At 32.5% G+C, this 16,645-nt stretch overlaps 1 protein-coding gene across 1 annotated transcript in view; it reads right to left on the bottom strand.

Annotated features, from left to right (window-relative positions):
- LOC140448697 (beta-1,4-glucuronyltransferase 1-like) overlaps positions 1-12,234 on the bottom strand; it is a 142,638-nt gene extending 130,404 nt beyond the window's left edge. The window contains exon 1 of the mRNA XM_072541807.1: positions 11,937-12,234. The gene's annotated coding sequence lies outside the window, so the exon portion shown is untranslated. The remainder of the gene's footprint in view (positions 1-11,936) is intronic.
- Positions 12,235-16,645: the final 4,411 nt, after the last annotated feature.

Genomic DNA, 16,645 nt, shown 5'->3' with positions numbered 1-16,645 from the left:
AGATTAACCTTTTTTTTAAACAAATAAAACAAATAAATATCAAAAACAAATAAAGCTAGCTGTCATATGTTAACATTAAATTAAAAAAAAACAATTAAAATGACAGCTAAGTTAAACCATAAAATTTACAATTTATTAATTATTACAAATCCTTATGAAAGCAATTATTACTTTTAGCAAAAAAATGTCTATCTAATTTGGAAAAAATTAATACATTGAATGTTACCTTATTTTCACCTATTTCACTAAAAAAAGAAACTTGCTACATCTCTGGGATTGAAACTAACCGGACAAATTCTCCACAGGAACAAAGGAAACCATTTCCATACTTCAGGAACGACGATCTAAGACGTAAATTGGGTTGGATCAAGCAGGCAAACGACAACAAAGCTGGTGGGACATCCTATATACTCATTTTCCAAATTTCATCAGTTCCGGTGTACTGCACAAACGTCTTTCTCGCCTGAAATCTCTTGCTTGACTCCCTTGCGTTAGATTTTACAAATTCAACGCCAAATAATTTCCCTTCACGTCCCGCAGCCAGTTTGTGTGGTCTACGAACCTAAACAAACAATCTACCCCCGACACTCGCTCGTCGACAACCTTGTAATATTCCTAGCTTATTACGTTTTAGAAAAATTGAATACCTGACTTGCAATATTTTTTCTAAGAACCTCTTCCTCAACCGGAATATTTGGGGGCTTGAATGTAAACAAATCGTTGTTCAACGACAAAAAATCTTGAAATATTATAGTTAGAAATAACATGTAATGTAACAATAATGTTTTTACCTGACAATGTAACAGAGACAAACACATCTATATTTTGAAACAACTAAATACAAAACTTAAAACAGAATTTATACTATTATATAGATATTAAATATAAAACTCTACAATGTCACAGTAAGAACTTCTTGAGAATCTCTGACAGTCTTTATTACAGTTTTTAGCTTACTTTCACTTATCCCGAGTGCGTCACAAACGCGCTGATTTATACATGATAATGACTTTAAAGGTCCACCATTTTCTCTTTCCATGGTAAAGTATTTATGCACATTTGCAATTAATTCATCAATATCCAACTTACGTTTAGGCATGATGGTCACTTGAAACTACACGTTTGAATTACAAAATACTGAGTTTAGATCAATATGACAGAAACTTTCTAATTGTTGTGCTTGAGAGGTAAAATATAATATAACCGCTTACAAAGATCCTAAACACATGAAGCAGATTAGCCTAATGATTATTAGGAATGCCGATTGTAATTTAATTATGTTTAATAAAAAGTTTAGAAATGATTCTAAACCGCACAAAACAAATTAAAATGTTTCCCACAATTATTTTATTTTTAGTACAAGTATTATCATTTTGAAAATAAAAAGTTAAATATATTTACCAAAACTCTAACTTTAACCCGTAATTGCAGACGTCTCAAAAACGGTATACTCTAACAGACATATGGTCAATCTAACCACCACTATTTAAATTGACAAAATGTTCTAGTTTACTCCGAAGTATTTTTTAACAAAAATTAAAAGTGATATTTTAGTACTTTGTATATCTACTTTGAATATAAATTATCCTTAGCACGGTAGTATTTGTTTCAGAAAAAAAAATAAAGAAGCAGGTGAAAGAAATTTACGTTAAATAACATTATGTATGCAAGAATACTAGTTACTAAAAAATGTAACAAAATATGCAAAACTATGAACAACGGGTTAACGGCACATATATTTATTTTAACCTAAAATTTAGCAAATTGTTAAACATTATGGAGAACACCAGTGCAGTTTACCGTGCCTTTTACTACAACGAAAGGATTTCTGTGAATTCCGTTAATTGTTTAGCGGTGTAAGTTGGTTGAATGTACTGTAGAATAGAATACGCTGTTGTATCGGATTGACCAATGGATTAGCAATACGGCAAGAGGTAAAAGAACGGAATATAGATAGATAATCTATATCTGCTTGGAGCAGGTAACTAACTATTTTCGCAAGACACTCTTTGTTACACTTACTTACCAATACTTACTCTACACACCCTATAACCACAGTAGAGTATTACCAGAGTAGAAGAGAAAAAAATGAATACACAAAAAAGAAACCTACTTAAATAAGATACTTCTAAAACAAAAAGATTTTTGAGAAAATTGTGACTAACAGACATAAATCACTTTTGGAGGAGTCTACCACATTTCTATTTTAAGACAGACGGTTGTCGTTTCGAGTGCCATCACCCGCAAAACAAGTGTTTACAAAAAAACTGTAATTGAACGATTCAACGAGTTTTTTTATACACCTTCATTCATTATTCATTTTGTCTATAACAGTATTTTTAATGAGATCCATTACGGTCGCTAAAAATAATACCGAAGTACAATATTGGGAAGAAAGTTGAAAAAACGTGCTCCAACGGTTCTCATAGTTTTAATGTACACGCGATTTTTATGTTTAATTATTGTAATACATGCATGGAGTCTCTTAGAAATACAAATAATCGTAAATTTACGATAATAGGTCGTAAACAGTTGAAAATACACCGAAAAAAATGTTTATTTTAAAAGGAGTCAAACAAGGATGTACACTTTAGCCTTTACCATAGAGCTCTATTAAAAAAACTGGAGGTCAAACTCCCTATGAAGCCGGCTAAAGGGCAATATTTTTCGACTGAAAAAAACTTGACTGAATATAAGAACATTTTGATTGAAAGATTTCGGTCATGAAATGGATTGAAAAAATATTTGTTTAACAGTTTTATTACAAACATTTAGAATGAACATTTCACTACCAAATTTTTTTAAAATAATTGTTCAAAATTCATTCACCGTTCACTACCATACAATAGTACAATCTATTTTAAAATTCTTCTCTAGCTTCGTTTAACACGTTTGCATTCAATTATCGACATTTATCCTCTTTCTTTGTCGTAAATCATCTAGAGATTCTGGTTGAGTAGCATAAATTATTGTTTTTAAATATCCCTATAAGAAGAAGTCTAGAGGTGTTAAATCCGGTGACCTAGGTAGCCAATCCATCATCTGTCCTCTTCTGTCTATCCAACGAGCGGGAAAAGTTTCGTTTAAAAATTGTCGCACAGGTAGAGCAAAATGTGGACAAGTTCCATCATGTTGAAATACAACCAAATCTTCAGAAAGGTTATCATCATTTTCTACTATTGTTCTAATACGGTCAACCACTTGCCTAAGTAACTCAATTTACGATGCACCATTTAAGTTTCAAGTGATAAAGAAGGGTCAGATAATGTGATCACGTAGGATACCACACCATACGTTTAACTTTTGAGGATGCAATATGTGGATCACTCTTAGCTCAGTACCGGAAATTATGTCTGTTCACCAAACCATTTAATGAAAATGAGCATTCATCCGAAAAGCAAATATTGTTTACCAATTGTGGATTGTTAATGATGCATTGTGTCATTAATTCGCAAAATTCGAGACGATGATCAAAATCTTCTTGCCCTAAAACAGCTACTTGAATTGCTTCGTTATTTACAAGTCCCTGTCGGTTACTTTTTTAATAAAAAAACTGACCCTGTTGCTCTAAATTTCGGTATCAGTTCAATCTTATACTTATGATTTGCTGGTTAGCACCAGCTCTTGCACAATTATTATTTTTGTAGTATAAACCTACAATTTCGTTTCTTTCTTGCAAAGGGTAAACCATTTCAGCGGTCAAATTGCACACGTATCAAAATAGTCTGTTACAAGTTATAACAAATTGGCTATTAACCGATTAAAATAATTTCCAAATAATACCGAAAACCTTAAATAAAAAGCTTTTGGTTTCTTGGTTTTTAAAGATACTACAAATAGTAGGTGTTGGAACTTTTGACTGATCTCCAACAATTCTTCGGGAGAAAGCTTATTAAATTCCTTTCCCCGTGCGTGTACAGTACCAAATATTTTAGGACCATGGACTATAAATGAGTTTCCTTCGATATAGGCAAGCAGACTTCACGGCGATGGTTCCTTATGTGTTTGGTTTTATAGGGGTTTGTACTTAGAGAAAAATAAGCCTAATTAATCGATACTACACATTTAATAACGAGAATATTTACAAAAGCACTATTACTAATTAAAAAGAGTTTGCTTTACCACATTGTTCATTATTATACCGGCGTTTTTGGGGCACGCGAACATTGCGAAAACAAATGCACATTTCACTGCATTTTGGAGGCGAAGAGAGGGCTTAGGACGCGTAGGTACTGGCAGGCGAGTACCGCACAACTTGAGACACAAATCACATCTGCAATAGTTTTTGACTTGAACCAAATCTCATCTTGTCGACCGGCCAGCGTCAGTTTTACCTAGGAGGCCCTTCTAAGAAATTTATGGCACAAATACCCTGAAGGCAAAAAGTACAATCTGTCGCATAAGATACAATTTAATATTTGTGAGAATGAAAAATAAACTAAAATGAATATAAAATGTTGTTTTTACAACAGTAGGGTTAAATATTTAAAAAGTTTAATTTTTCTTCTTCTTCTTCAAGTGACCTCCACGGCGGAGGTCGGCAATCATCATAGCTATTCGGACTTTTGAGACGGCTGCTCTGAAAAGTTCATTTGATGTACATCCGTACCACTCTCTCAGGTTGCGCAGCCATGACATTCTACACCTCCCTATGCTTCTCTTTCCTTGGATCTTTCCCTGCATAATCAGTTGGAGCAAGGTGTATTTCTCTCCACGTGTAATATGTCCGAGATATTCCAATTTTCTTGTTTTAATTGTATTTAAAATTTCTACTTCTTTATTCATCCTTCTCAGAACCTCTTTGTTTGTGACGTGTTCTGTCCACGATATTTTCAGAATTCTCCTCTACAGCCACAGCTCCAATGTTTCCAGTTTTTTCATTGATGTCGCATTTAAGGTCCAAGATTCCATTCCATAAAACAAAGTCTAAAAAACATAGCACCTCGCCAACCTAACTCTTAGTTCCAATTCTGAATGTAATCATTTGTGGGGTTAATCATTGTTCCCAGATATGCATATTTGTCCACCTGTTCGACGTTGGTTGCGTTTATTAGAAGATTCTCGTTATTTCTCTGAGTTTTCGATGTCCTCAAAAATTTCGTCTTCTTGACGTTCATTGTTAGACCGTACTCTTTTCCATACTCCGCTATTCTGGTCACCAGTCTCTGAAGATCTTCAATATTTTCGGCTAAGATCGCAGTGTTGTCTGCATATCTAATGTTGTTAATGGGAACTCCATTTACCTTTATTCCAGCTGTTTCACCCTCAAGAGCTTTTTTCAGGATCTCTTCGGAGTAGGCATTAAAAAGAATTGGCGATAATACGCATCCCTGTCTCACTCCACGTCTAATTTCAATTTGTTCTGACAGCTGTTCGTGAACACGTACTTTTGCTCGCTGTTTATAGTATAAATTTGATATGATCCTGAGGTCGTTGTAGTCAATCTTCTTTGATTTCAGGACATTCATTAATTGTTGATGTCGTACTTTATCGTTCGGTCAGGCCATGGAGTGTCTACGTTAAAAAAAAATTACGTGCACACTTCCCTCCATGCTATGGCATGCTGGACGAGCCATACAGTTTGTAGTCAACACCTCGACGTATGAGCGGGAACACAAAGTGTATTAATACTCATACGCTTATGAAACGCACCTAGATATTGAGCAAGTGGGGCTTCAAAATGAAATACTTAGGAGTCTGGACTACGGAAGATCTGAATCCTAAATCAGAAATTCGCCCAAGAATAGAGCAATCAAGAGCAGCCTTTTTGAAAATGAGGAAATTTCTGAGTAACCAAAGACTCCATCTGCAAATCAGATATCGGATGGTAAAATGTTATATGCACTCTATATGCAATGGTTATAGCCAACCTTCATTAGTGGAGACGGCACTAGAAGAAGAAGAAGTGCTTTATCGAATTATGCTACAACCTATTTTGTTACAGTCAATTAAGGTGAAAGAGATATTACCTTGTTAAAAGAAAAATTGTCTTTCTAATAAACTGATCACTTCAAGCCAAATGTGTTATACATTTTTGAAATCAGTACAAGAAGGAGAATTCAAATATAAAATAAAAAAAGTGGGAAGTAATTTAAAAAAAATAAAGGGATGATACGGGAAGTGAGAGCGTGCATTTCCCAGTAAGCTTAAATATGACATAATGACTCCCCCTTCAAATATTAACTGACGTGTTTTTACGTTTTTCCTAAAAATTAGAAGTTCAAAAGTTATTGGTGTATAGTTTTATCTGAAAAGCACTGTACAAGATTGTTACGTGAAATCAATGATTTTTTCCCAGATAGACTAGTGTACATTGCTCCTAAAGAACCAACTTAACACTCCCGATTGCGGTTTGATTCTTCTGCCACCCTGAACACTTTTACCAGTGTATCCCCAATAAGGAAACGGCAAAATCAATAATTAAAACAAATTCGCTAGCGTGCCTATACATATTCATTTTATTAGTTCTGGTTATGTTCACCGATAACATGCACAAAGCGCCTAATTCTATTAAAAATATCGATTTTTTAGCAGTTACCGCTATTGTCGTAGACCTCAAAAAACCAGTGAAAAGGGGGTGTGATATGTGTCAGGATAACTGACGGAAATGGCTAATGGTCCGCCGGCCGGGACACTATCGTAGAATAATTTCACGACGAGCATCAGTGAATATGATAATTGCGAAATTATTTTTAAGCCTCCGTTCATCGGGTGTGGTCTGTGAGTCCACGACAAAATAAAAATTTTGGATAAATCTCTCATTTTATTTTTTTAAATTTCTACCTTTTCAGTACCTTCCTAGAAACTAAATACCATTCGTTTGTTTTTATACAAAACTGTTTTTGAAATTTCTAAATAGCTGCTGCATGGCCGTTTATCCTGACAGACCCCACCCGATCAAATGTGTAACAATATTTGCACTGCTTCTTAGTTGTATTTTTCTTGCAATCTTGTTTCACTTGGCCAGAAATAACGCAAATTAAAAATAGGCAGGTATATTCTTCAGTTTTTACATTTAGTAACGATATGACTGCCGTATCATATATACCGAAGAAAGGAAAAAATGTTGTTTCCACTGTGCACAGAGATGATCGGATTGATGAAGATACTGGTGATCAGAAAAAACCAGAAATAATTACTGTTTATAATTCCACAAAGAGTGGAGTAGATGTTGTAGACAGAATGATCACATCATATGTTTCCAGAAATACGAAACGTTTGCCAATGGTAGTAGTTTATTTGTAATATACAAAGGCAACAACCCACATGGAGAATTTTCCAAAACGCGAAGATTATTCCAAAAAAACCTTGTTTCTAATTTTTTAGCAGATTTTTGGAAAGGGCTACTGTCTCCAAGCCGTAGGTACAAACTGGTAGTATACATGTGTTATACACCTTTTTCTTTAAGTTTACAGGAACGGAGGTGTTCTTCAAGATATATGCTAGTTTGCCGAAAGCGCCCAATGCCAGTTGTGTTCTTCTTTTAATTTCAGCATCTTGATTTGGTTTTCCTAGTTTGATGATACAGATATACATAATGTTTAACATTTTCTATGGTATGATTTTGTATTGTTATATTTGTCTGGTCTCGGCTCAGTATTTTTGTTTTACTGTAGTTCATTTTTAAGCCTACCGCTCCTGAAACTGCATTTAATTGTTGTAACATATCATTTAGTTCTTGGATATTATCGGCTATTAAAACTATGTCATCTGCGAATCTCAAGTGGTTTAAGTAAGATCCGTCGACGTTGATACCCTTGTTGTTCCATTCTAGTTTCTTAAAAATGTCTTCTAGAGCAAGGGTAAATAGTTTGGAAGAGATGGTGTCTCCTTGTCTTACTCCCCGTTGTAGTCTTATGGGATTAGTTTTTGTGCTTTCGTCCAGCTTTATCTGCATGGTGGCATTTTCATATATGTTTTTAATTATGTTAGTGTATCTTTAATCTATACGTGCATTTTCTAGAGATTCAAGCACTGCCCATAATTCGATGGCATCGAATGCTTTATGGAAATCGACGAACGTCATATGAATTGGAACATTATACTCAGTGCATTTTTCTATCAGTGTTCTTATGGTGTGCAAGTGGTCTATGGTACTAAAATCTTTTCTGAATCCAGCCTGCTCGATAGGTTGATAGAAATCGAGCTTATGTGTTAGGCGGTTGGTTATGGTTTTAGTTAGTAATTTATACAGATGTGATAGCAAGGATGTTGGTCGGTAATTCTCGATGTTTGCTTTGTCTCCTTTCTTGAATAGTAGAATGACTTCTGAGTTGTACCATTCTTGAGGAATCTTTCCTTCATCAATTACTTTATTAAATAAAATATTTAATACCTGTTCCATTTTTCTGCCACCAATTTTCAACATTTGTACTTTAATTTTATCCTCTCCCGGACATTTATTCGTTTTTAGTTGATTTAGGGCCATTCTTATTTCATAGTCGGTTATGTCCGGTATTTCTTCTGAGCCGGTGTTAATTATTGTTCGTTCAGTACATCGTTGTTGTGGTTATGTATTTGCCGAGTATAATTTAGTGTAGAATTTTTCAATGGCCTCGCTTATTTCCTTTCTGTCTCGGACAGTGACGTTTTTCTCATTTTTTTATTTCTACGATTTTTGTTATGCCGCTTGAGTTTTTTGCTTTTAGGACTTTCATATTGCAGTTATCTTGTATTATATCTTTTATTAGATTGTTAGTGTAGTTTCTATGATCGTTCCTAATTTCTTTCTTTACGTTTTTGTTTAAATTTTTGAAGCTGTCCGAAGTTCGATCTGTTCTGTTTCGTCTTTCTTGAAGTTGTTTTGTTCCAATTTTTGCATCAAAATCTCCTGTGATTATTACGAAGTGTGATTTTTCTGTTCCTTGCGGTTGCCAGATACTGTCAGTGCATATCAATGTATTGTCTGCAAGCTGTATCTGCTGTTCAAAGCGATGACAATATATATGACTCTGTTTGATACTGCACAGAAGTTAGTTGGTTTTTAGGTTGTCAGATTCTTTTAATAATAATAAAATACATTCAATTATATATATATATATATATATATATATATATATATATATATATATATATATATATATATATATATATATATATATATAAAAAGATCCAGAGTGCAAGGTGGAAGTGGCTGTAAGGTTGAAAAGATTCAACCGTTCTAATCTACAGCAACATTCTACGAGTATAACCTGAGAGATCAAAATTAAAACAATTTTGAAGTTGAATTTCTAAATAAGACATTACTGAACTTTTTGAAGTTGAAGATGTTTGAGCTAACCTTATATAATATTTTAGTGTTATGGAAAAACGGGAGACGAATCTTTAAACATGTATTATGTTTTTATTCGTTATTTAATTTTTCTTTACATAATTTAATTTATATCTGCCTCGGCAATGTGATTTCTTTGACAATTAATTAACTATTGGTGTGTTTCTAAATAAATTTTATGTTTATCTTACAGATAAGTAACCGCAACATAATTTGACGTGAAAAGACGGGTACATCTTATTTTATAAATAATTGTCTATCCTTCAGATAACTATCTGTCAGATAGGACAATATTTATCTGGATGTAAAAGACCGGCCCTTTCATGCCAGAAGTTTATTATTTTAAAAATTTAATTTTTAATTTTTTTGAAAATTTTGATCCTAAAAAATTGGCTGCGAATTTGGTGATCGGTAAAAAACATAATATAAAACTCGAGCTTTCCCAACAAATAAATTCGACTCGTAGGTCGATTTCATAAGACGACTTTACGCAAAAAGTTCAAAAGTGACATATTTGTTATGAAAGTTGTACAACAGGTTAAAATATTATTCTGTAATCGTTCTAGCCTTAAGTAGGAAGAAGACAGAAACAAACAAAACAAGTGGAGCGATTATAGATGCAATTGATTGGATCCCCGTTGCATGGTGGCAAAATCAATAGTATATTATATTTATATAAATAATATTACAAAAAAAATTCATGTTCGTATTTAATAAAAGAGCTGAGAATTTTTTTAATTGGCATTTTTTTAGCCTTCTATCTGTACTAGTACCTTAAGTAAGGTCGTGACAATAAGACAAATGACATTATCGAAATACATTACTTAAACATAAAACGTGCAAAGCATAAAGAAAATATTAAAGGAAAAATTATTACGCAGTAGTACTTAGTCGAATTTATAGAGTATCAGAGTATTTATAAATGACAAGTTGTGAGAAACCACTGATAGATAGCAATATCCATAGAAAACCCAGCGCTATTTAGACAGTACTAATACCCTTTTACCAAAGAATATAGACGCTTACTTTTACTCTGGGAGTATAAGTTTTCTCAGAGTTTCAGAATAATCCATGATCCATGTATCTAGAAAGCTTTTTTGTTAATTTATACCTATAAAAAGAACACTTACATGTTGGTCCTACAGAGAATTAGGTGTTGTTTCTTTAATTGCTAGTTATAATAGTTTTATTAACAATTACGCGCGAAAAATATTGATAAACATGAAATAAATTACTATTTAAATGGGAATAAACCACAATTAAAGGTTAAAATACGTTTATTGACGTTTCAATTTCCAATTCGGAAATCGTTCTCAAAATACAAAGATTAGTAAATTAAACAAATTTTGTTTTTTGTTACTTAGTGAAAAATTCTTCTAATAATTTAATTTTATCTGACTCATCTATATTGACAATTCAGACATACATTATACATTTTAAAGTAGACGACTTTAAAATGATATTGCCAATATTGTTGAGTTGCGTTCCTGGGACGACTTTACTTATAAGATAGTTCATTCGATTACATGAAATCAACTTTAACTTGAGAATATCCGTCAGAAAAGATCATAACATGTAATTCGTCTTTAAAAAGACAAATACATGCCATGATGACAGTAAAATTCTTCTGTTAGTGATTCCATAGTAAATTATGAGGAAAAACCCAAGAAAAAACCTCATAATACTATCCCGACATGGTAAGTATTTGATCGTGCATTTAGTTTACCTTCAATAAACACCAAATTCCGATTTTATATTATATTATATTGTTGATTTCATGTAATCGAATGAACTATCTTATAAGTAAAGTCGTCCCAGGAACGCAACTCAACAATATTGGCAATATCATTTTAAAGTCGTCTACTTTAAAATGTATAATGTATGTCTGAATTGTCAATATAAATGAGTCAGATAAAATTAAATTATTAGAAGAATTTTTCACTAAGTAACAAAAAACAAAATTTGTTTAATTTACTAATGTTTGTATTTTGAGAACGATTTCCGAAGTGGAAATTGAAACGTCAATAAACGTATTTTAACCTTTAATTGTGGCTTATTCCCATTTAAATAGTAATTAATTTAAAATGCTACAAGAAAATAGCTTCAGAACAAAACATGAAATAATTTGATAAAAAAATTAATTTTACAACTTTTAGAATAAGCCATTTTGAAGATTTTCAATGTTTTAAAAGACAAAATTTTTCAATTTTATTTCAAATACTTACTTATTCGAAAAAAATTAATTTTTTACAATTACTTGATTGTTAAACAACTAAAATATTCTTCATACAAAAGGTTGTAAGTTTTCTTTTTGTATTAACTAAAAACTTGCTAGATATCTATATTATTCCAGTTCCTAACATTGGTGATGGGAAATCAAGTTGATTTCTTGAAGAAACAATTTTGGAGAAGAAAAATAAGAAAATATAAATAGTAGGATATAAAAAATTACTTAAATATAATAGAAAAAACTCTAAAACAGACTTTCATTGACGCTGATAATGATATAAATGCATTTTAGAGATATTTTCTAACCGTACGACGAACTAGCATGCAGTCCCGTTCTTGTAAAACCAAAGGATAACATTTTATACAACATTATGTACCAACCAATGCTAACGGCGATTTAAAAACAATTCAAACAGTGCTGTAACTCGTCACTTACCTCACAAAACTGCAGCAGAACTTCTCTAAAAATAACCCGAAGCCGACATCTCGCAAGAGGGGCACTGTTGCATATGTTGTCTTCAAAATGTCAAACTAAAAGACGTATTTCGTTTTTGAGCACTGGAAATTGAACGTTGGCACGCGATGAAGCTTCTGCATTTGGCGTAATCGGACACCAGACACGGCACTTTGCTATCAATTTTGAAAACAAGAGATTAAAATGGTAAACACAGAACACACCGATTGTGATGAACTCTACGGACAATAATTATGCGCGAAAGGCTGTTGCCAGACGACTGACCAATCCAACGACAAGTGGAGAGTGACAAGACAGGGTTGAACTAGGCGCTGGAAGGGGTAGTTTTACGACTCTCGGTACAAACCTGAAATTAATGGATTCAATTATTAATTAGAGCAAGAAAATTCTTGAAATGTAGGGCGAAGGAATGAATGGGATGTTAAAAAGGATAAAAAACGATTTTAAAATGAAAAAATATTCGCTTCTAGTGTAAACACCAAAGCTCTACATAATTATGAAGCTTTCATGAATTGTTTTAACAGATTTTTGTCTAGAATGTCACAAGTGTTATATATTTTAAAAAGCACAGAAGTAAGTGCGAGGGAGATATAAAAAGGGACAAGGACCCATATTTAACTCGGTCTATCATTGGTATATCATTGTTTTTTTACATATTTTCCTAATTATATATTTTTCTTGTGGATTTGTGAATCTTGTAAAAATATTTTGGCACTCTGGACGCACCTAGGACCATGGGCGCCCATAGGGGGGGGGGGGCAAGAGGGGCAGTTGCCCCCCCCTATCATTAGTAATATTATTTAAAAAATCAGTATGTATGTAAGCATATTTAAAAAAAAAAACATTATTTACGCATATTGTGGCGAGAAACTTGCAACAATACCTCAAAATAGCAAACAACCGGAAACTAATCTAGCGAAATACCGAGAAATGCGGTAGGTACTTCCTTAACAATGCCTCGAATGTAGCTACCTACCATAATAATATTGTACAATGCAAAGAGGGATTTTGAGATGTCGTAGGTATCAAGCCTTAATTGGTAGAAAGTGTACCTGTACCAACAATTTTAAACTTTATTTCGTCCCATGTCAAATGCAAAATTTACTCTCACAAAAAATATCCGCTTAATAAATGCTACACGTTTTTACTTGTTTGACTTAAATATTTGGTATAGTGGCCTAGTAAATTTTATTGAAATCAAAAATGTTTTAGAAACAATAATAGCAGATAACAAATTTAATTGGTCAACAAGATCAAGAGCACAGCAGCTTTCATGTGCCACATCTGATTCCACTTTTATAATTTCCCTAAATTTGATTTCCAAATATTCTTCTTTCTTAGAACCCATAGTAAACATTTTACAAACTAAATCAATAGATATGCTGGCAGTTAAAAATCATATACAGTTATTTCTTGATATGATAACAAAGCACAGACAAGAAGCGGAAACAACTTTTAAAACAATTTTTGAAAAGAGTACAAATGATGCCGAATCTCTAAGTATTACCCTTGAAAAACAACGAATCGCTCCTAGAAAGCAAACACAAACAACGGTCAAACCATGCGGTTAATTCCGCTGAAGACTTTTTTAGAGTGTCATTATTTATTCCGTACCTAGATTCTTTAATTAGTTCTCTTGGTGTCAGATTTTCAGAAGACAATAATCCTGGTATGTTATTGTATAACTTGCATCCCAAAAACATAATAAAATTAACTGAAGAAGGCCTCGCCAAAATAATAGAAATCATAAATAATTTATACAAAATTACTAATCTAAAAGAACAGGCATCATTGTGGCTCTATTATTGGAAAAATCAAACCAATTTAGATGTAGAAGATATTTCAATGATAGAGCTACTAGACCATTGCTTATTTTACCCAGCTATAGCCCAAGCTATAGAAATTTCTCTGTGCCTTCCTCCCACTACATGCACGATTGAAAGATCATTTTCAACTCTTCGAAGGGTTAAAACCTGGATTAGGTCCACTATAAGTGAACAAAAATTAGATGGACTATGTATGATGAGCGTTCATAGAAATAAAATAGAAAACAATCGAAATAATTTTATTAAAAAAGTAATAGATGAGTTTGGACAAAAGCCCAGAAACCTTCAGTTTTTATTTTCACAAGATACAGAGCACTAGCCTTCAATATCAAGTTTACTTTTTACGTTTTGTTGGGTTTAACATTTTACCATTTTAGATTCTATTGGGAAATTATTCGTTTCAATAAATTATAATACATACAATACTAACTGAAAAAAAATGTTAATTTTTTTATAATAAATTATAACAAATAAATTTTTAATTAAATTTCTTCAATTGTTTACAACATAGTACAAATTTTTAATGTCAAATATAAATAAGTTGGCACCCAGCGAAGTATTTGAAGATTGCACACATTTGACTATTTATGCAATTTCGGCTAAGCATGGTAGTAGAAGGGTGTACACCCTACCCTAACCCTTTCAACGTAGTACAGTTTTGAATATTTGTTTTAATTTCCTAGTAAAAGAAATTTTTCAATTCAGATATTATGTTACTTACATATTATTTAAACTACACTATTGCTTATGTTGCATTTCGTATCTCAGAGTACCTACTTTTTTTATTACTATTTTTTAACATCCTTGCTTAAAATTGATTTTTTTATTCCTACATAAAAAATTTTGTATAATAAAATTTGTATGTATAAAGTCATACCATAAAATATGTTGTTAATAATTTTTTGTTTAAGATTACTTTTACTTTTCTGGTATTTCTTTACTGTTTGTAAATCATGTTTATATTTTTGCATTTTTGCAATCGGCTATTTTAGTTTTTATTAAGTTGTGTGGATCAAAATAAAAATTTGAGTTGACTTGCCCCCCCCCTGGATTTTGATATATGGGCGCCCATGCCTAGGATCGTTGTTCTGGAACATCCGGTAAAAATGTATAGGTATGTAAAAGAAAAATCTTCCAAAATGTAAAAGAAAATCTTATGTAGCAAAGTTCAGAGTTTTGTGCAATTTATGTACCTTCGATAAAAACCAATATTTTAACTGTATACAGATCGAGTAAGGGTGACTTTGACTTGTTTTGGGTGAATTTTGAGAATGTCATAACGTCCTTGCTTAGTGAAGCAGACAAACTGATCATACTTGGTGATTTTAATATAAATTTTAAAATTGAATCTGACTTTTTTTTGATATTCAAAATCTATTAACAACTTTTGGTCAAAAAGTAACTATAAACGAATATACTAGAATCACATCCCAGTCTAGTAGTTACATCAACAATATTATGACAAATTTTTCTGAAAATATCTACACAATTAAGGTCTTACAGATCTAATCTTGATCTTATTAAGCACATTACAGATGCCACTAAGGATCCCTATTTGTTCAAAGTATATAAACAACAAAAATTTGAATATAAACAGCAATTACAAATTGCTAAAAAGTCAGCTTACTGTAATTTTGTTACTAATTTCAATAATAAACCTAGAGATCGCTGGAAAATAGTAAATTTCGAAAGAAACAACACAAGATCCAGTTCGGTACAACCTGATCTACCTCCAGACGAAATAAATCAATTTTTTACTACAATTGCAGAGAATATAATTACATCTCTTTCCACTATTAATGTTGATATCCTCTTCAATTATAGAAATTATCCTTCTCCGAGCAAGTCCTTTTTTCCCTCTCGTTGTGGAAGAACGTTATGTAGTTAAATAAATATTCTATTCTACTCCTTTACAATGAGATACTAGAGACACAGGCTATTGCTTACTCTGATGACCTGGTCATTCTATTAGAGCACAATGAAAACAGGCTTGTAATGAGCTCAGTCAATGCTGCACTGGAAAGGGTGATCACATTCCCTTAACTCTCGAAGGAGAAAGAATAATAAAGTATGAAGAGTATATACCTATATTATAGCAGTAATGCTGGCTAGTATACAGATATTTGGCGAACATGTCAAAAAAACAGATGCCGGAAAAAGAAGGATTCTGATGAAAATGGTACACAGGGAGAAAAAGAAAAGAGAAGGGAAAGGGTGGTTGCTTGCGCGAGAGAACGGTCTGGAAAGACGAGCTACTCGCATAAGCCGAGAGTGGTTTTAGTTGGTAGGCATTGTACCATGGATGCATTCGATTGCAAGACTCCAAAAGGGGAATTTCGTTCGGATGTACTCCGTCTATTCGAATCCAACTCACGCCAGGTACTATCCACCTGATACCGTCTTGAGAAGTTTTCCACTTAAGTGTTCTTTGGTTAAGAGGAAGATATATACCATTTTGCACCCTAGAATCTATCAAGAAGATTATCGTCTTTTTATTATTGCAGATTGTTTTCACATCGATGTTGACTGCTCTGTCAGCGACCTGTCAGTGTGACAGTGTTTCTTTGTTTGTCCTTTATTCACCTTTTTAATTTCACAAATTTTCTTAAATCACTACTTTCGTCCTAGATGCTATATAATATATCATCTTCTTTCTTCTTCAAACTCTGTAATTCCTTATGTCTTTGTTTTTTTTTTGTAATAGAGTTAAACTTAACTGTCTTAAATGTATGTGAAATGTCTTAAAGTTAATACATGCAAATCTTAAATTAATTATTTCTGTCTATTGCCTAGTTTTCCGGTAATGTTTCTAATAATTTCATTTCTGTGATTCCAGAATGTCAA

Source organism: Diabrotica undecimpunctata, chromosome 8 (assembly GCF_040954645.1).
Source record: "Diabrotica undecimpunctata isolate CICGRU chromosome 8, icDiaUnde3, whole genome shotgun sequence".
NCBI classification, from domain to species: domain Eukaryota; kingdom Metazoa; phylum Arthropoda; class Insecta; order Coleoptera; family Chrysomelidae; genus Diabrotica; species Diabrotica undecimpunctata.
The sequence above is the reverse complement of the archived record's forward strand: the minus strand, read 5'-3'. Positions and strand labels throughout refer to the sequence as shown.